Source organism: Desmodus rotundus, chromosome 1 (assembly GCF_022682495.2).
Source record: "Desmodus rotundus isolate HL8 chromosome 1, HLdesRot8A.1, whole genome shotgun sequence".
Taxonomy (NCBI): Eukaryota; Metazoa; Chordata; class Mammalia; order Chiroptera; family Phyllostomidae; genus Desmodus; species Desmodus rotundus.
Genome location: NC_071387.1, coordinates 7,999,381 through 8,023,751, shown reverse-complemented (window position 1 = coordinate 8,023,751; position 24,371 = coordinate 7,999,381). Strand labels below are relative to the sequence as shown.

At 40.7% G+C, this 24,371-nt stretch overlaps 1 protein-coding gene and 1 long non-coding RNA gene across 11 annotated transcripts in view; one reads left to right on the top strand and one right to left on the bottom strand.

Annotated features, from left to right (window-relative positions):
- Positions 1-1,158: 1,158 nt before the first annotated feature.
- Positions 1,159-5,884, bottom strand: LOC128779691 (uncharacterized). Its single transcript, XR_008425778.1, has 3 exons — positions 5,803-5,884; positions 3,134-3,243; positions 1,159-2,733 (listed from the first exon to the last, which is right to left on the bottom strand). It is a non-coding gene; the product is annotated as an uncharacterized lncRNA (long non-coding RNA).
- A 51-nt stretch (positions 5,885-5,935) lies between these two features.
- The window catches only part of MAPKAP1 (MAPK associated protein 1), a 212,321-nt gene continuing 193,885 nt past the window's right edge, over positions 5,936-24,371 (top strand). Inside the window, exons 1-4 of one of the 10 annotated variants that reach the window (XM_024562111.4) lie at positions 5,936-6,196; positions 7,860-7,921; positions 15,215-15,355; positions 22,188-22,251. The gene's annotated coding sequence lies outside the window, so the exon portion shown is untranslated. Of the gene's footprint in view, positions 6,197-7,859; positions 7,922-15,214; positions 15,356-21,683; positions 21,701-22,187; positions 22,252-24,371 lie in introns of those variants that run through there. The other 9 variants (XM_024562110.4, XM_024562112.4, XM_024562113.4 and 6 more) reach the window with 9 other exon arrangements.

The following is a 24,371-nucleotide window of genomic DNA, read 5'->3' as shown; positions in this document are numbered from 1 at the left end:
GGATATTGCTCATGTGTTTTCAGCATCGGTTCTTGTCTACTAAGGACAGGACATGAGGGAATTATCTTAAATGGGAGCAGGAGGGACTTAGATTAGATGTCAATGGGGGGAAAACCCAGCTGAAAGGATTGTGAGATGCTGGAAGGCAACATGATTTAGAGAAAGACACGGTTATTTTAGGAGCAGGGGCTGCTGATTATTACTGGAAAAAGTGTAGAGCTTGGGGCTTCCACGTCAGCCGGTTATTAGTTGTATGATCCTGAACAAGTGACTTCACCTTCTTGAGGCTCAGTTCCCTCCTTTGTTAAATGGGATAATAACAGTATCTATTTATTGGATTGTTGTGAGGGTTAAATCAGATTACGTGTATCAAGCTATTAGGCAGATCTGTGCTGGGCACGGAATAACGCTCAATCAGTGATTGATGCCATTCATTGCTAGTAATCAACTACTGTCCTACCTGGACAAACAAAACGAGACCATACCCTCTGCACATAAACATTGCTCTTTTTTCCAGTGGCATCCCACAAACACACAAACACTGCTGTGGATTGTGGGACTTATAGTCTCATTGAAAACACATGCTGTGAACACTCAATGTGAAATCAATTAAGGTTAAAATAATAGAGTTAGTGGAGTGAAGTGGTAACAAGCATGGAGTCAGTAAAATATGTGAACCCTTAGAACAGTGCCTGGCACCTAGGAATTATTTGCCCTTGACATAGCAAAACCACAGTGTAAGGTAAGGCCAATTTTTAAGTGAAAGTTTCAAAAAGGACCTGTAGGGGGGCTCAGCTGGGAGAAATTGCTCCAAATTAGTGTGGGTCAAACAAATAGGTGGGTAAGATCTGAATGCACTAATCTGCAAAGGCACGTGATCACAAGACTTGGTGTCTCAAGTCATGGTCAATTATTCACTATTTGGATATCCTAAGCTTGTATTTTTTAAAAGTTTGCAGGCACTAATACCCTTATTACTTGTCAGCTTTGAAGAAAGACAGTTACTTGTTTCTGATATTTTGAATACACCCAAGAAACCATCCTCTGCATTGTGATTGTAGTCTATAAACTTTACTTCATAGCAGTTATAACTCTGCAGTGCATCTAACTTACTAATATTTATTGAAATATTTTTAGCTGCAAAAACATTTTATGTTCACTATTATTTATTAATGCCCTGTTTTAAAATATTACACATAAAATTTATTCCAGTGCACATTAGTAAATAAATTATGCTTGTAATTTCTAATGCATTTTTAATTATAAATTTATCCATGTCTACCTTTATTTATGATAGTGGTTCTCACTGTTGAACATAGTGTATATTAATGGAGACACTGCTAATTATGTATTCTTAGAAGTTGCATTCCACAAAACTGGTTTTATACATCCTAAGTCCTGTTACCATCAATTATTTTAGGAGTCGACACACACAGTACTAGCTACCTTTACAACAAGAACAGATACTATTAGAAGTGGCTACAGGGCCTGGATTTGGGGCAGGGACTACATTTATGTAGTCAGAGAAATAGTAAATTCCAGCCAGATGTTTCATTTTTCACCCCAAGTGTCTAAAAAGGGATATTCACCAGAAATGACATTCAGCACAAAAACACAATAGAACAAAGCTCAGTGAGTCTCTGTGGAGCACCCAGAACTGATCTGTACTTAAATAGTATCAGCAAAGTGTTATGTTTAAGATTTTCTGGTTGGTTAATTTTGTGCTTCCTTTACACCCACCAGCTCATCTCAGTATAAAGCAATACATTCGTTTTAAAAAATTCTTTACATTGAAATATTATTTTAATTTGAAAATATATTATATTGCTCTGAAATTATACACTTCTTGGGGGCTTCTTTAAAATAGTTTTAATGGATTTTTGACACGTGATTTACTGTTGTCCTGAAATTGTTTCGTACCACAAGAGTAAAAAGCCTATGTTTTCCCTATGGGAGGAAAAATATATTTCAAAAGTAGAGAAAACCAAAATTGGGTAAAGACCAAGGAAACATATTCAGTCACATAAAATATTAAGAACACACATTTGCAGAGAAACTCGAAGGTGCCTCCATTTTCCCACAGCTCTGGCGGGGCTTGAAAGAGTGTTACTTTCATCTTATTATGTTTACTCTCAGCTTGTTGTCATAGGTTTAGCAAAGTGGTGTTTTCCACGTGCAAATTCAGCTTATATAAAATGCGATTTCCAATTGCTTCATTCCTAGTGCATGTTTTGAGCAGCTTTTCATTTAACATGTGTTTTACCAAGTGTTTATGGTATTTTAAGCTCTTAGTATATAAAAAAGAAGTAAGAAATGTCCCTCTCCTTATGTCCTGTCAGGGAGACTGATGTGTATTGAAAGAACAACAGAAAATGTGAGAAATGTTGAACACAGAGCATGAAGCTCTTCACTGGCCTATTAGGAAGAGATGATCTGGGAAAGCTTCCTGGAGGAAGTAATATATGCATTGGGTCTTAAGGAATAAAAATAATATATTTAGGAAACAATTAAAATGGCACACATATGTATATACATATATAAAATAAAAAAAATTTTTAAAAAGCACATTGGGGCTGCCCTGACTGGTGTGGCGCAGTGGGTTGGGCGTTGTCCCGAAAACTGAATGGTCACTGGTTCAATTCCCAGGCAGGGCACATGCCTGGGTTGCAGTCCAGGTACCCAGGTGGGGGCGTGCGAGAGGCAACCAATCCATGTTTCTCTCTTCCCCTCTCTCTAAAAATAAATAAATAAAACCTTAAAAAAAATAAAAAGCACATGGGGGTTATTCTTTTATAACATTGCCAGTGTTATGTAGAAAACTAAGATAGCCACTAGAGAGGCCACCAGAAGAAAAACCAAGGTGCCCTGGCCAGCATTTCCAGGCATCTTCGACCTTCCAACCACAGTAGCTGCCATCTCACTGAAAGGCAAGCCTGGCAGAAGAACCACCCACCAACCCACATAATCTTGAGAAATAATAAATGGTTGTTGTTTTAAGCCACTAAATAAAAGGCAGAGGAAAAGAAAAAGGAGGAGGAGGAGTAGGGGGAGGAGGCAAGGAATTACTGAGTGGAGAGGGAAAGGGCAATGGAGGTTTGAGCACGAATCGAGGGAAGCCAAAACTTAAAGGGACCTGAAGCTTGCTGTCCATCCCGGTGTGCCAGGACGTAGAGCTGGCATTTATGCAACACTTCTGTAGGTAGGCAATGTTCCAAGCAGTCCCCACTGCATCGTCATAACAACCTGGGTGAGGAAAATGAGACATAGAGGAGCAAAGTCACTTGTTGAAGGCCACACAGCTACTAGGTGTTCAGTCTCTGTCCATTGCCCCAGTGCTAGTCTTGGGAACAAAAAGAAAAGGAAACTCCATCATTTATCACAGCCTCCTTTCCGAGTTGGAGCCGACGTCTGTGAAACCTGATTGTCACAGGTCTGCTGAGGTATTCTTCCCTCTGCCCTCCTGTCTACCGGAGTTTCCCGTCGGCCCCTGGGCCAGCACAATCGGTGTGCTATAAAAATATCATTGTCAGTGTGTGTCAGCTGCTATGATCCCACGCCACACACCCCTGCACTGGGAGGTAGGTCATTGTATGCTTTGCTTTTTAATGTCACTTTGACTGTCTGATACAGCCCCTACTTTTTGGAGGCTAAGCCATGCAGTTGGCTCATCCTCTCTCCTCCTCGTCTCCTTCCCTACCTCCCTCATTTGCAGAATGGCTTGGGAAGCACCCCAGTTTCTTTTTCACCCCATGTGCAGCCATCATCCTGGGAGCTTTTGAGGCTCATGTAGCACCTCAGTTCCTTGACTATCTCATCTCCAATAATTTTTCCCTCCATTTCACTTCAGCCAGGCCCCCACTCTCACGTGACTCTTCATCTGAGGCTATTCACTGAGACATCCATCTCTGAGGATAACCTCCATATTTCTTCCTTGCTCCGTCTGTGACACCTGTTCCAGGACCTTCAGGCCAGTGACACAAGCCTTTCTTGAATTTTCTAACTTAATTATCCAGCATCCATTCTGTGATCCTTTTTTTTTTAAGCACTCTTAGAAGCTGGGATCTTAAACATCTGTCTGGCAAAACTCCTTCCTTGGATTAAAGCAATTGCTGACTCTTTGTGTGCCTGAATCTTGACTATTCAAACTACCTATAGAAAAGTCACACAAACCATTCTATCAGCATCACCATAAATTCAGCCTCCATTCCCAGTGGGGCCCTCAACCATGTCTTTAAAATTTTACCATATTTCCCTGCACTCCAACTTGCCACAGCAACTATTTAAAATTCATAGACAAACTTGACTATAAGCTTCATGAGGGTAAAGTCCCTGTCTAGCTTTTCACCACTGAAACCTCCAGTGCCTTGGGAAGGCTTAATCCTCATGCACTCAGTAAGTACTAGTTTACTGACTAAGGCGTAATAATAGTGGAAAGCATCGTATGTATTAGTCAATGGTAGCTACACGCTGAGCTCTATTCCAGGTGAGTTACATGTATTAGCTCATTTCGACCTCACAGCAACGCAATGGGGTTACTTAGGACTTTTGTTATTCCCATTTTACAGATAAGGAATTTTAGAGAGGCAGCTTGGAAACATGAAGTCACAACATTTGTAAGTGGTAGAGTGGCTATTGAATCCTTACAATACATAAATGCTTAGCACGTCCAATTGATTTCAGTGTTAGGTAGGTTGAGTTTTATGTGTCTGAGGGATAATCAGGCAGCTGTGCTTCAGATTGGAGGTCAAGACAAGTGAAAATTGATTATATTTAAGAGGGGCCAAGTAATCTGGTGACTTTAGAAAGCAGACTATCTAACCTTGTTTACACCCTCTGCTTCAGCAGAGCTCCTCTAATAGGCCCCCAATGGAACTGTGGTGATGTGTGTGCAGGAACGCATTTGGGTGTTTAAGGTGCATCTTCCTCCCCCCAAAACCCCCAGCCCCCAGGAGCTAAGAGATTAATTATATATTTGAACATGAAGGTAGATTGTGGTGTATTTGTTGGTAGCTTTAATATTGGGTCTAGGCTGAAATCTGACTTTGACTTTTTTTTTCCCTTTTGCTAAGATGCATTAAAAAAATTCATTGATTGATTTTAGAGAGGAAGAGAAATACTAATTTGTTTCACTTATTTATGCATTCATTGGTTGCTTCTTGTGTGTGCCCTGAGGGGGGATGGAACCCACAACCTGGCCAGAGCCCTAAGGTGCAGTTTTGAAAGAGACTCTCTGGACTATCTCTCACTTAGGAGAGAGAAATCACTGCACTGCTTGAGTTCTTCCTTTCCCATCAGTGTCTCCCCTCACTGATTCCTGCTGAGAGAGAGAGACCCTGCAAACAATGAGCTCCAGTTCCGTGCCAGTTTTCATATCTTAGGGAAACGGCCCTGCAGTTCTTGAGGAAGATAATTATCACCTCCATTTCACAGATAATAAGAATAATAACTAACATTCACTAAATGTTTACTATGTTAGGCTCTGTGTCGAGCGTTTTAAAAGTACCATCCCATTTGAGTCTCGCAGCAATACTCTAAAATGGGAACGTTGTATGGATGGGAAAACCAAGGGTCAGAGAGGGGAGGTGTCTTGTCTTAGAACACACAGCAAGTTAGAGTTGGCATTGAACCCAGGTCTCTCTGACCCAGAGGCAAAGGTGCTTCATCACTCATTTCTGATGAACTTCGGGTTTTTTTTACCGTGGAAGAGGGGAGAAAGGAGAAGTTTCGGAGGAGAACGCTAACGTTGATTTCTACCTAACGCAAGTCCGGTTGGTATATCATGCCAGACTCCACAGGCCTTACCCGTTACAGGAAAGTGGCGCGCATGCTCACGGCCTTCCACTCGACCCCGCCCCGCAAGAACTCTCCTCTCCTTGCTCTCCGCAGCCGGGCTTGCGCACTACGTCCCCAGCCTGCAGCTCCTTCCCTGTCAGGGACATCCGGTGCGTGGGGTTCGGTTCCGGGTCTTGGAGCGACTGGGGGAAACAGTGCTGCTGCTTATCCGGCGGGCGGCGGCGAGTAGCGGGGGTATGTGGGCGAACCCGGAAAGGGGCAGCTGAGCTGGCCGGGAGGAACTCCGGCCCCGAGGATTTTGAGAGTTCGGGGCAGGGGCCGGGAGGCGCAGGGGAGCCGGGCCCTCCCCCCAAGGAACGTGTCCGGGGGGCCGACCCGGCCCGTAGTGTGGCAGCACCTTCAGGTAAAGGTTGCCCTAGCCGCTAGCCTACTCGCTTGCGCCCTTGCCAGCCACCGATAGAGCTTAGGGGCTCCTCACTCCTCTGCTCTCCGCGCTGCCCATTGGGCAGCAACGGATGCTTATCGGGCAACCGTGAGCATCCGTTTCCTGGACCTTTCCAGACCCGCAGGCTGCTGCCTGTGAGCCTGACAGCTAGCTGGGTTTCTGACTTGGGGGAGGAGAAGCCAGTGGGTCTGATAGTTTGGGTAGGGAGAGGGAGGAGGGTACTGTTGGCGATGGCAGTTTCTGGCCCCACATTCGGCAACATTCAGGTGTCTTAATCTTCACAATATAAAAATCAAGTTTTCAAATCATTGCCTGAGGTGGCCCCCAGTTCCTAGCGCCCCTTCTACCCCTTGCCCCAAAGGTGTAAATGGCCTCGCAGAACTGTTTTTCCCCCTCCCTAGGTGGAGTGCTGCTGTGACTTGAGTATAAATTGAGCTTTATATTTTTTGGAGTGGCAAAGAGTGCTCTAGATCTGTTTAAGGTAGAAAAAAAATGATTGTAGTTTAAATGAGAGTATTACCTGAACTGGAGACCCACAGGTTGACTCAGAAATTGGTTAAAATTTCATTTTGAGTGAATGCATGTAGATTTTGAATCTTTCCACAGTACCTGGCACTTGTGCAAAGTATGTTGTAAACCAAAACCAGCAACGTGAATGGTCAAATGGAGACAGGTGTTGACAAACAGTAGTTCCAACAAAGCCAACAGTCTCATTTTGTTTTGATAAGCAAAAGGGGTGGATTCCTAACTTAAAAACCCGCTAGAGCAGGAAAAGGAGACACCATCTTTTATTCCTCATATACTGTGAGCCCACACGAGATGCTCAATAAATGCTGAAAGAGTTCTTGATGAAGCATTGATAATTGTTTTCATTTTTTTCAGTTTACACAGTTGCAAGCTTGCTGGGGCCTCATAGGTGTGCTGGTGGCCCCTTTCCCACTCAGCTTTGTGTTCATACCTGCCTGCAGCTACTGTGATCCCGTTCTGAACTCACATGCCTCTACAACTCCTGATCGTGCATCTGGCTAACGTTCCAGCTATGCTTGAAGAGGGCCCCTTCCTAACTTACTCTGCCCTGATCCTTTAGATAATTAGGACCTGAAATCATGTTTGTTCTTTTCTTTGTCCCTTATGTTTTGTAGGTCATTCTCCCCGCCTAGAAAGTTTTCTCTCTTTCTGTTGCCACCTATTGAGATGTTACCCAGGGCCCAGATGAAATTGGCCTCCCTCCACCAATTCAGGACAACCACAGCTGGAAATTATTTCTTTTCTAGAATCCTATAAACACTCATTATATCTATAATTATTTCACTTAGCAAGCATTTACTGAGGATATATACCAGGTATCATGTCAGACAATGTAGAGATAAATAAGGCTCAGTCACCGTTGCAGGGAGGAAAATTTAGTGAGAGAGAGAAGGGAATAATTCCAACACAGAGTGATAAGTACATGGTGTGAGAGTTCTTTCTGTGATACAGTAGAGCACAGAAGTGGGGGGGGTGACATTCATTCTTGAGGTAATGCTTCATAATGTGGGGTTAACTAAGTTTTATTATTTACTATGTACTGGCTATTATATATAGGTTTCTCTTGTTTAATCATTTTAATCTCAATTTACAGATTAGGAAGACTCGGGATAAATTACACAGCTGGTACGAGACAGAGCCAGAATTCAAACCCAGGTCTGTTTGATGCCTGCATCTATGCTTTTTTCGTTATGTATTTTGTCTTCTTTCTTATACCATGTCTCTTGATATCAAGAACATTGAAACAAGTATACAAGAGAAAAGACTGTCAAAATTAATGGTACAGATGTTCTTTTAAATGTAGAGGAGAGCATGATCTTTCAGACCAAGAAGGTGGTAGGTGGGTCAGCTCAGCTTTGAATATGAGCAAGGAAAACATTCTGTAGAGAGTAACCGTGGACTCTGTGTCCAATTCCAGGCTTCTTCTCTCGCTAGATATGTGAAATTTGGCAAGTTTCTTAATTCTAAGCATTATTTTTCTGAAGTATGGGTTGGGATAGGGGATCGTATGGATCTCATGGAGTGTTGTGAATATGTAGTAAGCTAATGTGGATAAGAGGCCTGATACATGGTAAGGTCCCTGAACGGATGACTGTAAGATGCAAAGGTGCAATGACTGTGGCATGGTTTTGGAGTGGTGAGTAGGCCAGCCTGAATAAAGCAAGCCGCTGGCTTGCTTTTTAGTGAGGATACTGGGAGGTGAAGTTGGAGGGTCAGTAGGGGTCAGTGTCAGTGAGGGCTTGAGTGTCAGACAAGAGAGGTAAATTCCAGTTTCTGTTTATAACTTTTAGTTAATAAATACTTTGAGGATCTGTGATTCATTTAGCAGTGAAAGGGATTATGGTATCCTGGGGTTGCAAAGAGGAATAAACCAGGTCCCCACCCTGAGATTGTTGGCATTCCAGTCTGGGAGACCTACTTGTGTGCAGGTGAGCTGTAATAAAGTACTGTAGGTACAAAAATAGCAGTCCCCACAGGGTACAAGGATCACAAAGGAGGGAACACTGATAGTAGCAGCTAATGAGCACTTACTGTTGCCAGCATTGTGTTAAGTGTAACATCTCATTTATTTCTGTCCAGGAAGGTGTAGATTAGCATCCCCGGTTTACAGATTAGGAGACTAGAGCATAAAGAGGTTAAGTAAATTCCTTGAGTTTATGCAGCGGCTGCAGCTGTGCCTGAAGGGGATTTTCTGCTAGACTTTGGTGTCTCCACTCTGCAGTACCACACTCTGTTGTTTCTTCTCCCTGGTGTGGACGGGGACCCTCCGGAGAGGCTTCAAAGAAGAGCTGGCCCGCGAGCCCTGTTCAGCGTGTTTGTTGGTCACTGTGCTAGGCTGTAGGGATAATGAGGAGTGAATGGGACCCCTGTACTCATTGCCTCATCTGTCATGTTAAATCTATTTCTTTTCTTTTAGTGGGGGCGTTTGCTTTGGTGGTTGACTCACAGCTGAAGACTTTAGAAACTGTTATACTTCAGTGGATTTATAAACGCTTCAGGCTGAGAATTTACTGGAAATCTGTTGTTCTGATATATAGGCCTTATTGATTAAGAGACAGCAGTAGATACCAAATTATTGTATGACAAGGAGTTCTGTCACATTTTGTTTTTTCCCCCCATGGGAGGTGCCCTGACTTTGTGTTTTCTGTGAGCTTGAAGTTTTTGAGAAGTTTGACTTAAAAGTTAGTACATCTCAACTTGTGTTAAGTTTAAAATAATTGAGCACCTATGTTTTGGTCATTGTTAAGTGTTTTTGTATATTTTGTTTCCTTCAATCTTCAGGATTCTGAGAGATAGGTGGTATTACCCCATTTAACACACAAGTAAGGCTTAGTGGTTGAGCCAGGAGTCACACAGCTGATGAGTGATAATGCTAGAAAAATTTGGACTTTCCAAAAGAGTGAACACATTTTATCACATTTGTTTTCTTTGAGCATCTACCTCATGGGTCTTCAACTCAAATGCCTATGATGAAACGAAGAAAGTAGGACAGACCCTGGTGACCTGGGGGGCAAGTGAGAAGCCTGAAGGTATCCGTCACTCTGTGGCTCCAGTTACTGATTGCTCTGTGAGAAAGAAGGCCCATTGTCCTGGGATGTTTCCCTGTTTTCAATAGAGGATGGAAATCTGGGTTTTAATGTATTTAGTTTAAAAAATTTGCCATTTAAAAGATTATTGTGTATACCAAAGCACATCTGTGGGCTGTTCGCTGTCCTAGCCTGCCTGGCATGAACTCTGATCTCCTTTATCGCTGGAATTTTGGTACCCACTGTTCAGAGCAGGAGGTACAACACAAGTGGAGATTACTGATCAGAAGTCTACTGGTAAATTGCAGAGTGAAGGGGCATTGTAATTGACACATACTGATGTTTTTAGGGAAGTGGCAGAGAACGCTTTTATTATATAATGAGGCTAAATTTCAGGAGGGGTGGGGTTTGATGGGGAGATGACCTTGTAATACTTTTAGCACTTTAAATGCTGTCAGATCTCTTGTCTCTTTTGATCCTCTCTACAGTGCCATGAAGTGAATGCGGAGGGTAAACATAACCTCTTGAGATGCAAACACTGGTGCCCAGTGAAAGACAGTTTAGTAGAAAGTGTGCTAGATTGAAAGGGACTTGAAGTCTGACTGTAGGTGTGCTGCTAACAGCCCTATGATTTTGGTCAGGCCACTTGGAAATCTTTGTATCTTTTTTTCCATTTGGATGATAATGAGGACTCAAATCAAGTCTTGCTGAGGTCTTTTCAGGATGCCAAGCTTTCTGATTCTATTTGACATGTTCAAAGTTACGCAGCTGATTACTGGCAGACCCCAGTAGAGAATGGTTCAGATTTAAAGTGCTGCTTCTCCTCTCTTGGCAGGTAGGGAGCCACTGCTCCGCTCTTCCCTCTGTTCTTTGTTTATTACTACTTCTGGGAAAGGATCTTGACAGGCCAGGTGCTTCCCAAAGGCACACAGTGCTTTGTTGACTATATATACACAAGATTGAAAGGGGGCATAGAGACACCCAGCATAGAGAGAGAAATATGGTATGGGAGTTCCCAGCCCAAGAGTTTAATTTATTTTTATTTTAATACCCAGCTTCCACAAGGTGAAAATTGAAAAAAAATATTACTCTTCTAGATACCTGTTTTCATTCATACTCCATTGTATAAGAAAAAAACATGGAATATAAAAATAAACAAAATAAACCCTGAGCAGTCATTCAAAATTTATTAACTCTAGTTGGCAGCAGTCTAGATATATTGGGGAAAATAGATTTAATATAGGAAACACAAAATTTGGGCCCTCAGAAGAAAACAGTTTTAAGTAATTGAAAGTGAGATAAATGGGAGAAACTACTTACAAAACAAAAATTCTGGGAACAGCAAGAAGGTATTAGAATAAGTATTGGAATTAAATTACAGTAATCACTTGTGAAGTAAATTGAATATTATGTCACATATACCTGTAAATATATGCAGTATTAGAGTCATATCCTATTTCTTGAGTATACTTTTATGAATATGCTTTTATTATTGGTGCACACAAAATGGACTGAATTTTACGCATTCAAAACAATAACATTTTTTAGTTCCCTATGGACTCATTTTAAGGTATATTATTATAAGCATTGCTTCAGCAGAGAAATTGGTAGAAAATTGTTTGAAGGAATGGCTTTCTTTTTAAAACAAAGTATATTTTTCATCTGAACTTAGTTGCTGACATAAAAGATGTTAACAAAGAACTGACAGGCAGACTTGAATCTTGAAGTCACACCCACCTGTATTTGAATACTGGCTTTGTCAGTTATAAACTGCGTGACCTTCACAATCTGCAAAATGAGGGTAATACTGCCAATCTCATACACTACTGGTGAGGATTAAATAAGATAACTTACGTAAGTACCTAGTACCCATAATGTTTCTGGAGAGATGCAGCTATAAGCATTCAAGGGTGCAAGACATTCAGACATTAGTATAATGTAATAAGAAATGATTCTGTGGAGTGATTGTGAAGGAGTGAGACTCATTTCATGTCTGGATTGTGAAATTAGTCTCATTAATTTCTGGTTGTGCTTTGTGAATCCCTTAGCACACCTACTGTGCACTGTGGAGAAAAGGGTTTCACTATGCCATTTATAGACTAGTAAATGAATCGATCTGTTAGATAACAATGAACGCCTTCGGTTGCTTATATTACCTCTGTTTTGTGCCCATGACTACCTGTTGAAGTTGGTAGAACAAAGGATACTATGTCCTCACCCCCATCTTACAAATGCTGAAACTGAAGCTTAGAGAAGTAAAGTGAGTGAAGGTAGAGAGCTACCAATAATGGCAAAAGGTAGGATTTGAACCCTTGTTTTTTCCCTGTGATGACAGTGTTTTTGTCGATATGCCGTGCTGTTCTAGACTTGGATGTTGAAACTGGCCCTTATTTTGGGACTGTCATCAACCATGGTCCTTCTTACTCATTTAAACTTAATGCCCGCAGCAAGTTGTTATTGATTACATTGTGAGAATGTTTGATTACAGGCATAACCTTATGATACCAAGTTTAAAGATTTGATAGAACTCTGATAACACTCATTGCTGGCAGAGGATGGTGGTGAGGTGGTCACTCATGTTGCTAGTGGGGATAGAAATCAGTCAGACTTTGCTGGGAAGAGCTTTGGCAGTATTTATCACAGGCCTTGCCAAAATAAGTCATGCATGCCTTTTGAGCAATTCCCTTTCTAGGAGTTGTTGTTAAAGGGATAAGCAGAGATGTAGGAAAATGTTCACGTGCAAATATGTTCACTGCAGCGGTACTTATAATAGTAAAAATTAGAAACAACTTTAGCATTTAACGAAGAGTTTAGAGAAATTATGGAAAAGCCATAGAATGGAAATGCTGTGCAGTCATTTTAGATGTTTTGGAAGAGTTTTATGATATTAATATGCTTATCATGTAACATGATGTGAAAAAAGGATATATAACTATAAAGTATGTCCAGTTATGTCATACATAAGAAGGAAAAAAAGTAGGTGGTAAGATGATTGGTCTTTATGCATCTCTCTGTTTTCCAAAACATTGTCTGGAAAACATGAATAGTTTTTAATGAAAAATTCTTTTAAACTAGTATTAAAAATATAGAGCCAGTGAACATCATTTTGACCAAAAACGTTTTCGCTCATGCAGACGATTAAAGTTATAAATGGATTGTGTTTTTAAGGTAGTTTCCACCTCTGTTGTTTTACACTTAGAAGTCAGTTTCAGGTTTCTTGAAACTACCTTTTCCTCCCCACAAAATCATATTTAAGACAGTATTACAGAAGAAGAGTCATGTTCCTGTCGGGTGAAACCAGTGTCTCAGGGCACCTACCATCATCACCTCTTTAGTGACAGACAGGTCTGTCTCAGAGAGAATGTGCTTCTGTCTCTGCAAGGCTGCACACTGGTGTGTACAGGGGCAAGCAAAAGTAGGTTTACAGTTGTGAGTACAAGAAACACTGTATTGTGTTATTCTTTATTAATTACTGCATTTCCCCCCCATGAACAACTGTAAACCTACTTTTGCCCACTCCTGTATAGAGCTTTTTTGGTAAGTTGAATGCTTGGACATTGGGAAGCATTTTTTTATCATGGAAAATTATAAGTGTGAATATCTTTTTGTAAGAAAAATAAAGATCAGTTTGAATTTTCATTTTTCTGTAACAATACTAAAAATGCATAAATACTGAAAGTCACACCCTGGCCAGGTGGCGCAGCTGGTCGGAGCATCGTTCTGTGCACTGAAAGGTTGCAGGTCCGATATTGGGTCAGGGCGCACACTGAGGTTGCAGGGTCGATGCCTAGTCGGGGTGCATATGGGAGGCAACCTATCGATGTTTCTCTCTCATATTGATGTTGCTCTCTCTGTCCCCTTTCTTTCTCTCTAACATCAATAAACATATCCCTGGCTGAGGATTTAAAAAAAAAGAAAACAAAATAGAGGTCATGATGAATTGGTGTCTTTTACTTTTTTCTAATTTTCATATACCTCATAATTGAAATTGTAATAGTTTCAAAATATACAGTTAAGCAGCATGGCCAGTTAGGTTTTTTGTTTTTTTTTTTTAAACCTGCGTGGTAATTCTCCTATATAAAATATAAAAAGTGTGCAAAAATTTTAACGAAGTATTTGAGCATATTTAAATTAGGAAAATACCAGGCAAGATGTTTCTTTTTGTAAACTGCTTCTGTCCAAAGCATTCTGTATATTATCAGAATGAAAAATGACAGCACTTTGTCATCTGTTCAAATTGATATTGCACTCTTTGCAATGACAGCTGAAAAGGCCCACAGGTGCCATATAAAGAGGTGACCATGTTGTCATATTTCATTTCGGCATCCCTCTGCAAAGCCATAATTACCTAATTAGGTTGTTAATTAGGAGATTAGCATTTCACTATATTGATAGAATGCTCTTTACCGGCTTGGGGCTAGATACAGATTTGTCTGCCCTAATTTATAATCTCTGCCTTTTTTTGTACTTACTTATTTGCTTAAGTTCCTGATGTGGGGCAATTCAGTTTACCTGAGAAACAGTTTGTTTACAAGCTAATGAAGCTTTGATCATTGGGTTAAGGTTGCCTTGTTAAAATATGAACAGAGTTAAAAGGGTGGTCACATCCCCGAAATGCTAATAAAAATTCTGATTTGGTATAACTTGTATTCCTGTTAGCATAGGCAACAAACACATGATAAGAAAAAATTGTTGGTATAAAAATTAAAAGAACTAAGTCTCAAATGTGATAGAGATTTATACAGGGTGGGGCAAAAGTAGGTTTACAGTTCATATGGAAAATAACTAATTAATAAGTAACACAAGCAAGAATAAGCTGTTTTGCATATGCACAACTGTAAACCTACTTTTGCCTCATCCTGTACGTCCTAAACTAGGTGAAGGAAATTATTTAGTTATCTTTAACAGCAAATCCCTATTATTTATACTTCAGACTTACAAAATGCGTTAAGTATTTTGAGTGTATTTCAGAAACGGAAGCTTGGTTAATTCCTTAGGTGGTCACGATCAGGGGTTGTTCCATTTGTACCTTCTGTCCTTTAGTCTGTACTTGGAACATTCTCTTCCCACAGTTTGTGCCGTCCTGAGTGCCTATGGAATTTGCAGTATTTCAAAGTAACCCTCACTTGGTGGGCTACTTGGAGTAAGCAGCATTTCCATCCAGTGTGTCTAACATTTTTTGGGTGGTAAAAAAACCAATTTTCATCTGTTTTCACTCCAGTGCATGATTTGACTGTAAAGTTTGTAATTTGCATTATATGTACCTCTCCTACTTTTTTCAGTTAAGGAAATTGAGTTTTACAAGAATATTAGGAGCACTAATACTTCAATTTAATAAACCTCAAAACCTGCAAAAAAAAAAAAAGAATATTAGGAGCACTATTCCCATCACTAAGCTTCTCCTAATCATTCATTTATTCAGTCAGTCATTGCTGGATATGGGCACATGTCTGGGAACTGAACAGTGAAAACTTGAGACACCAACCCTGCTCTCATGGGACTTGGAGTCTCGTGATGAAAAGTGCAGCCTGGTTGGAGAAGTGCTGCAGTCACGAGAGGAAAGGTGAGCATGGACGAGTACCTACTCTGGACTTGAGAAGGTCGGACCTTCCTGGGGCAGGTGATGTCTGATTTGTGATCCGAAGGGTGAAGGAGATGTCTAGGCCAGGTGGGAGAAGAGGAAAAACTGTTCTAGACAGGAGTGTATGCTCTAAGGCTTGAAGAAAACTGCAGGTTGAGAATGGCTGGAGTAGAAAGAACTAACAGGGTGAGTTGAAGATGGGGCGGCGGACATAGGCAAGTTTCCGTTCTGTTAAAGAGTTTGGGAAGTCATTGAAGGATTTTAAGACAAGTTAGAAAAGCAACTGCTATAGGCTAGGTGAGAGATGGTGGCTTGGATTAGGTTATAGAGATAAAGAGAGGGAGTGAAATCTAGAGAGAGAAGAGAATGTAAAGGATTGGTAATTACATGGTGGTAGGCTTCATAGAAAGGAGTTGAGGATTCTAATTTGGGCATTGTATTTGTTTTCTAACACGTGTTTGAGTATGTCAAAGATAAGAGGTCCATGAGTCTTTTCCAATATGATCCCCAAATGCACTAGTTTTCTTTACGGTGAATTTGGAAAATACTAATATTTGAGTGTTACTTTGGGGCCCTACCTTGTGACAGCAGATTTGTGAGGTATGTGATATCTTACTGAGGTCCAGAGAAATTGTGACTTTCCTAGTTTTCTCCGCTACTGTGTGGTAGAATTGGGAGCACACCAAGGTCTCCAAAGCTTCTGTTTTCTTTCATGCCACATTGCCTTTCTTGTTTTATCCCCTTCCATTTGTTTATTCGAAAACTGAAGAGAATTACTTCCCAAGGATGGGTAGCTCAGGGGGTTATTGACAGAAGTGTGTTAACTCTGGCTTCCTACGTGTTTCAGTGGGAGAAGCCTCTCCAGTGCAGGAGTGTCTGCCTCAGCAGAGTCAGCAGGTCTGTCGGGATTACCTGCCCTAGGATTGATCTCCCCCAGCTAGAACAATAGGTTAGCTACCTCTTACCTGGAACTGCAGGTTAGCTACCTTCACACGGGGTCACTAACTTTATAAGAAAGTTCTCTTCCTTTCCCCTGGCTGTAAAGACTTGGACACTCCCATTTTTGAATGAGGAATTTGACATCTCTGTGATGTAATCAACTTGTATTATAAATTGTTTATAAATTTTTGTGGTTACTGTTGCTAATACTGTTCAGTTAAGTGATTTGCTGGTATCCTTGTGTTGGAATCACCTACACTAGGAGAAATCTGGGGTGCAGCATGGATTCTAGCCTTCCTGTGTTTCTACCCCCCGCTTTACAAGTTGACATATAATTCATATACCATAAAGTTCATCATTTTAAAGCATGTAATTTAATGGTTTTTAGTATATTGGCACTGTTGAAGACCAAAACATTTTTATTATCCCCAAGAGAAATCTCATACCCATTAGCAGTCACTCCTATTTTTCCCTCCCCCAGCTCTTGGCAACCATTAATCTACTTCTGTCTCTATGGATTTACTTACTCTGAACTTTTCATATAAATGGAGCTACACAATATGTGGCCTTTTGTGTCTGGCTCCTTTTACTTAGCGTATGTTCTCAAGGTTCATCCATGTTGTAATATGTATCAGTACTTCATTCTTTTTTATTGCCAAATAGCATTCCGTTGTATGGAAATACCACATTTTGGGTATCTAGTCATCAGTGGATAGAGATTTAGGTTGTTTTCACTCTTTGGCAATTATGAATAATATTGCTGTGAACTTTCCCATGCAAGTTTTGTGTGGACATGTTTTCACTTGTGTTGGACATATATACCTTGGAGTGGATTGCTGAGTTACGTAGCAACTCTATTTAAAATTTTGGGAAACTGCCAAACTGTTTTCAAAAGTGGCTGCAGCATCATTTTACATTCCCACCAGCAGTGCATAAAGTCTACCCCCTTTCTGCTTTTGCTCTCTTCAGGTTCTGTGTTGCTCTGGTCTGAGCTGGAAGCAACCTTCGGTTCTAGGACTTCCATTGGGAAATTTTCATTTTTCTCTGTTCAGCCAGCTTCATGCTACAAGCATGTGGGGTGTTAGTGACAGGAGGTCAAAGGCGGCTTCTTGTCCTTTCTTCTCAAGGACTTCATAGTCCAGTAGTTGGAATGTTTTACTAGGAAGTGGGGGGAGAGGGAAAAGCCAGTGAAGAAAGTAACTGCTTAGAAATTGGTGAAATTCCACAGAACAAATTATAACTTTAGAATTTAGTCAAAGATTGACTAACTTGGTTTTCACAGCTTCTGAGGTGCCTTTTTCTCAGCCCATGGTTTAACTGCTGCTATTCCTTGGGTTTTTGTCCCTATATTACTGTTCTTCCTTCCTTATCTATTCTCCCTGGGAAGCTCATTCACAGCCATGGCTTCATCTGTCATTCATATGTTGATGTCTTCCAAAGTCCCTCGGACCTTTCTCCCAGGCTTCAGGTTTGCAATCCTTCATGTGTCATATAGGCTGTCATCTCCCAAATTGGCTCAGACCTTCTCCCTGGGCTATCAGGTTTGCATCACGTTGGGTCTCTATTTGGGTAATCCACAGGTATCTCAAGCTCTGTGTGTCTGAAACATAATTCCTCATTTCCATTCTACCTCTTATGCTTCCTACATTTCAGTCCACAGTTTCATTTGTTGGCACTATCATGCAAACCATAAACTTTCCCCATGTCCTTAACCCTCCACATTCACTCAGCCACCAATTTCTTCCAATTTTATCTCCTGAATATTTTTTAACTGTATCTTAAATTCATAGACCTATTGTTCACTGCCTTAAGATTTCATCATCTCTTCCCTAAGTGAGCACGGTTTATAACTAATCTTGTGTCTTGCCCATCAGATTAGTCTTCTGTGTACCCACCTGCCCAGTCTCTCTAAAATGCTAATCTCAGCAGCAACTCTGAATTTCACGTAGTTTCAGTTACTAAATACATGTTCTGTAGGTTCTTGTTTTAATGCCTTGTCTCATGCTGTGTCTTCTGCTTGGGAGAGACAAGTTTGTCTTTCTTCCAACCATCCACCTTACCATCTTTCAAGATTCATCTTATACCAGGGAGTAACCTGAAATTGCAGATGTATTTATTAACTTTAACTTTTGGAGTTTTAGGAATCAGTTTCTATACATAATAGCATTAAAAATATAGGTGGCAATACTGCCTATTCAAATTGATCAGCATGATTTGTCTCTGTAGAGGGTTTGCTGCCAAAAATCTTTTATTTATTTATTTATTTATTTATTTATTTATTTGGGGTGCAAGACGGGAGGGAGGAAGAGAGGGAGAGAAACATCAATGTGTGGTTGCCTCTCATATGCCCCCTGCTGGGGACCTGGACCACAACCCAGGGATGCGCCCTGACTGGGAATCAAACAGGCAACCCTTTGGTTCACGGGCTGGCACTCAGTCCACTGAGTTACACCAACCAGAGCAAAAATCTTGATACTATTAAAATTTCTTTGTCAAAAAAAGATTTTTTTTGTACCTCCACCTTTGGAGTCTGAACCATGGCGCAGTGATACAAGTAAAACATGCAGTGGGATTCTGACCTTTGAGGGACAACAGTATGAAGCAAAAGCACACAAAACTTTATTTGGACTCTCGTATAAACCCCTAGTCACAGCCGCCTCCTCCTCCTCATTCTCCTCCTACTCCTTGTCCTCCTCCTCCTCACATGTAATTGGAGTAGAATTTGAGAGCCAAAAAGGCCCCTTTTACAGTTCAACCTGCTCATTTAATAGATGCAAAAAAATGGACTGATGTGTAAAGTAGAATTAAAGAAGTGACTTATAAAATTAGGTCTCTGGTAACTAGGGAATTGGAATTCAGGTTTCCTGAGTGGTGATTGCAGTAAACTATGTTGCCTCCCTTAACTGATGATGTAGTTAACCTGAGAGCCAGGTAAGTGGAAACATAACTCTCTTGAATTCTTCTACTTGTTTAAGCAAACTTCAGAAATCAAGGAGACAATAAAAGGAAAATAAATCTTAGACTGTAGCGGGAGACCTACTGAACCAGCACCATGGATAAGGAGCCTCTTTCAGGGGGGGATGGAAATCATGGCGTGACCCCTGGGGAACAAGAAAGATTCATTCATCTATTCATTCCCCACTGAACTCTTACTGGATGCCAGCCACATTCTGCTAGAAACTGCCAGCATTGTGATGAATAAGATAGTCAGTGTCCTCAAGGGGCTTATAGTTTAGAAGAGAAAACCAGCATATAAACAGATTATTATTTTAATAGGAAACAGTGTGATTAGTTCGCTCATTCGTTCCTTCATTCATTTCTTTAATCTCTAACATAGCAGCCAGAGAGATCCTTTTAAAATGTGAGGTCATATTACTGCTCTGCCCACAGTCCTCCTGTGATTCTCCATTTTACTTGGAGTAAAAGCAGAGTCCTTAGAATGGCCTGCAAGGCTCTACACGATTTGTTTCACTCTTCCAGATGTCATCCTCGACTCCTTGCTCTATCTTGAACCGTGCCAGGCGTGTCCTCTCTGCTTGGTGAGGCACTTTGCTCAGGAGTCCACGTGGCTTGTTCACTCACCTCCTTTAAGTGATAACTCACATGTTACCTTCTTGCAAAGCATTTCTTGACTACTTTGTTTACAATTTCAATTGTGGGTCCACCCACCTGGCACGCCCTATTGCTGTCCCTGCACTATTTTTCCCAGCAGTACTTCTAACTTAACTATACGTATGTATAATATACATCTCTGTTTTGTCTGTTTCCTGCATTAGGATGTGAACTCCACGAGGGCAGGACTCTGTCTGCTTTGCTTTCTGTTGCACTCTCTGCATCTAGAACAGTGGCACATAGTAAGCATTCACTATATTGGTTAAATGAATAAATTCCGCAAATACATAGCACCTAGTACTAATCAGCTAGATTAATTATTTGGTAGAAATAGTGATGACAAAGGACAGTGGACCACAAAGAAGAAAGCAGCTAATCTGGTCTGCGGGTGTCATTAGGGAGTTTTCTTGGAAGATAGACCATTGAGCTGGGTTTTGAAGGGTGAATAGGAGGTTGCCAGGTACATAAGGGTGGACAGGCTTCAGCAAGGCTAAGTTTAAAGAAATACAACTTTTCATTTCTATTGCTACATAACATTATAGCAAACTTAGTGGCTTAAAACAAGACAAATATATTATTCCGCAGTGGGTTAGGAGTCATGGCTTCAGCTGGGTTTTCTGCTGGGGGTCTCAAAGGGATGCAATTAAGACATCAGCTGGCTCCATCTTTATCTGTAGTCTGGACTAAGGAATGATCTCTTTCCAAGCTTTCTCAGGGTTGTTAGCAGAGGTCCCCATTTTCTCGCTACTTGTTGACTGGGCCCTCTTGAAGCTCCTAGAGGCCACTCTGAGGTCCTTGCCATGTATATGTAGTTCCATAAATGGCTATTTGCTTCTTCAAGGCCTGCGGGAAAATCTCTGGCTTAGAATCTCTCTCTTCAGTTGTTTGTGATGGAGGCTTATATAATAGGAAGGAATCAAGGGAGTGACTCTCCCATCACCTCTGTTGGCTAGAAGCAACTCAGATTCCACCCACACTCAGAGGAAGGGTCTAAAAAAGACCGGAAGGGTTGCCAAGAGATGAGAATTCCTGCAGTCATCTTAGAATTTTGACTATCATATGGACTTTTGGCTCCTTGAAGGCCATGGCCAAGTCTTTTTAAATTGTTTAAAATTGCTCAGTGTTGTATTTCCATTGCCTGGCACATAGTAAGTGCTTTATAGATACTTATCAAATGAATAAAATCGATGAATGAGTGTTTGATAGATGGTTGAGTGCTAATTATGGTTTTAGCACCTACACCAGTAATTTCACACTGAGAAGCAATCTAATTTCTTTGACATTATCATTTCTTCATTGTAGGTAAAAACATAAACATTTTACCCTGAAATCTTAAAGCATAAAATGATTTGTTTATTATCACAAATGTCAATCAAACATATTATGTCAGAGAGACAACACCCATCGGAAAAATAATTTAGGGCTACACTATACCAAACTAGCAGATTTGTTTTAACTGCCAGAACTGTTGGCAGGCATGGAGTTTTGGAGGTGGTGGGTGGTTAGGTTGTCTGAAGTTTTACAGCTATTGCTGCTAATAAACAGTATTTCAAAACACTTTAAAAATGCAGATTGTTTTATAATAGCTGTATAATAATAGAGGTTATAGTCTAACTTGTGTTTAGAACTTTATATATAGTTTGGTGTTAATAATTGCAGGGTTTTTAAAAAAGATTTTATTTATTCTTAGACGGGGAGAGAAACATTGATGTGCCAGAGGAACATCGATTGGTTGCCTCTTGTACTCCTCCAACCAGGAACCTGGCCGGCACCCAGGCATGTTCTCTGACTGGGAATTGAACCGGTGACCTTTCAGTTTGCCATATGATTCCCATCCCACTGAGCCATACCAGTCAGGGCCAGTTGTTCTTTATACTTGCCATAGGAGAAATCTTTTGAGCAAAAATTTACGTCTTGAGTTATCTATTTTATCTTCACAAAAGCAGATGTTTCTGATGCTGAAGTCTGTGTTTTCCCACTAGACCTTGTTGTTCACACTGGGATTATGAGAATCCCAATATGTGCCAGGAAGTATTAGAAGCCACAAGGTAAGCATGGCACATCTTCTTGGAGTATTTATCTTAGTTACATATTCAGAACTAAAACATTTTTTCTATTAAAACAACTATAGGTGTAGTATATTATAGGACAGAATGGAAATATGAGTAAATTCTAAAATAAATTTCTTATAGCATGATGCTTTAGTTGGCTTCCCCTAGGTTTTGCATACCTTGATTTATGGTCACTCTCCTCTGCCCTTCAGGTGTGGACAAGTTTGAGAGGCACTGTACTGTACCAGGCTCCCTTTAACTGGATCTTGGCGGATGGTAAGATTCAGAGACATTTTAGGTAGAGGTTAGTGATACAAGAAAAGAAAAATCAAGGATCAGTGTCCCTTTGTCAAAGGGGATGTTTGTTAAGACTGAAGACTTACTCTGGTAGGTTGATGGGGGTCTGGCTGGTCCCACATGTCCTTAGTCACTCTTCAGGAAGCCTCAGCAGGAAAGCCAGAATGACTCCTGAACCTCTCCATGCAGTCTTATATCCCAGGCTTCTTCCCATGATTCAAATATTTGCCAAAGGCACCAGCAGAAGCTGTAAGGTCTCTCGTGGCCAAGGTTCAGAAGTCCCACAACATTTCTCCCGCTCCCGTTGCTCAAAGCAGATCACAAAGTGAGCCCAGACTCTAGCTTTGGGGAAATCGACTCCACCTCTTCTGATCCGTAGTCTGACAGGTCATCTGTTGCGCCACTGGCCCTGTACTAGGCTCCACCTCTTCTTGACGGGAGGAGCTGCAAAGCCTGGCCTTTTAGAAATCCACTATGTGACCTTGAGCAAGTTACTTAATTTCTTAATTTATTTTTAATCTATAAAATGGGGATGATATTAATGCCTATACCCTGTGGTGATTATAAGGATGAAATATGTTGATGTGTGAAAAGTACAGCTGATAGTAAGAGCTCAGTAAATGTCACCTATTACTGTTTTCTTTGTGATTCTGTCTAAGGAAAGCGTAGCCATCCTAAAATGGGACCGTTTTCCTGAAGCCTTCTGTAATTTTCTTGTCTCCTGGAAAGCTTATTGTCTTTGTGTCTCATTGGGTGGGCAGTATGTATTGCTTCGTGTTCTCTTACGTCGGTATAGGACACAGCTTATCTGCAGGCGTCGGTGAGCCTCTGGAGGGTGCAGGGCAGTGTTCATACAATTTTTTGTAGGGTTCTCAGTGCGTAGCTCTCAGTGATGTTTAGTGAATGAATCCTGTAATATTCAAAAGAAGATACAGACATTTCTTTTCTGTTATTTTGATTTAATCTAGCAAGTGCCTTTAGTCAAAATATATAGAAATAAAAATGTGTTGACCTGGCTGGTGTGGCTTGGTGGACTGAGTGCTGGCCTGAGAATCAGAGAATCACTGGTTTGATTCCCAGTCAGGGCACATGCCTGGGTTGCAGGCCAGGTCCCCAGTAGGGGGCATGCAAGAGGCAGCCACACACTTATGTTTCCCTCTCTTTCTCCTTCCTCCCCCCCACAAAAAAAATAAATAAATCTTTAAAAAAAATAAATAAAAATGTGAAAGGAAAATTTAAACTCCAGATATAGGATCTCACTATTTACTGTTCAATGAAATTAGGCATATTCACATGGAGGAGATTTTAATTCCTCAAGGAGGGAAAAAAGGCTTAATTTTTGCTGGTCTAAAAAGTGAAGATTTAATTTAGAGTTAAATTGGAGAGAGAAAAATAGATTTAAAAGCAATGAAGTGCATTTTATTTTAATGGTCATTTCAATTATTTTCAAATTCTAGGAGATATGAATTCTGAACTTTAACTAGATCAAATAATGTCAAAATCATAGTTAAGAACAGGGTCTTTTCATTTTCATAAATGGAAGGTTTTGCATATAATAAAAAGGCTTTTGATTTTCTAACTTGTGATCATTCCTTTGTTATGCAAAATAAATGTAGAGGTTCTATAACACCCTTAAGGAATCCTGTATAGGAAGCACATTTAACTTGCTTAATGCTAACAGCATGAAGTCGGGGTACAGTGCGGAAAGGTAAAAAAATGAAAACCTACATCTGCTGTTACATGTTGTTAACTCCCTCAGCAGACGTTAAATCATTTCAAGTACAATAATAGTGTGGGAGGTAAATTAACTAACCATTAACAGTATTATAAATACACAATTAACATGCCAACATTTATATGACACATTGATGGGACAGCAGTAATTTCTGATTGGGAATTTGCAGACCTTTGAGAAGCCTCAGGCTGTTGCTTATCCACACAAGTTTTCACAAATTGCAGGTGAGGGGACCTCTCTCTCTGGCAGAGAAAAGTGAGTGTGTGGAGTGTTTTGAAAGTTCAGGAAGGGGAATTTCCTTTTAACCACTGGCTGAACTTGAGCATTTTAACTCATGTTGCTGCCTGTTTCAGGTCCTTAGAGA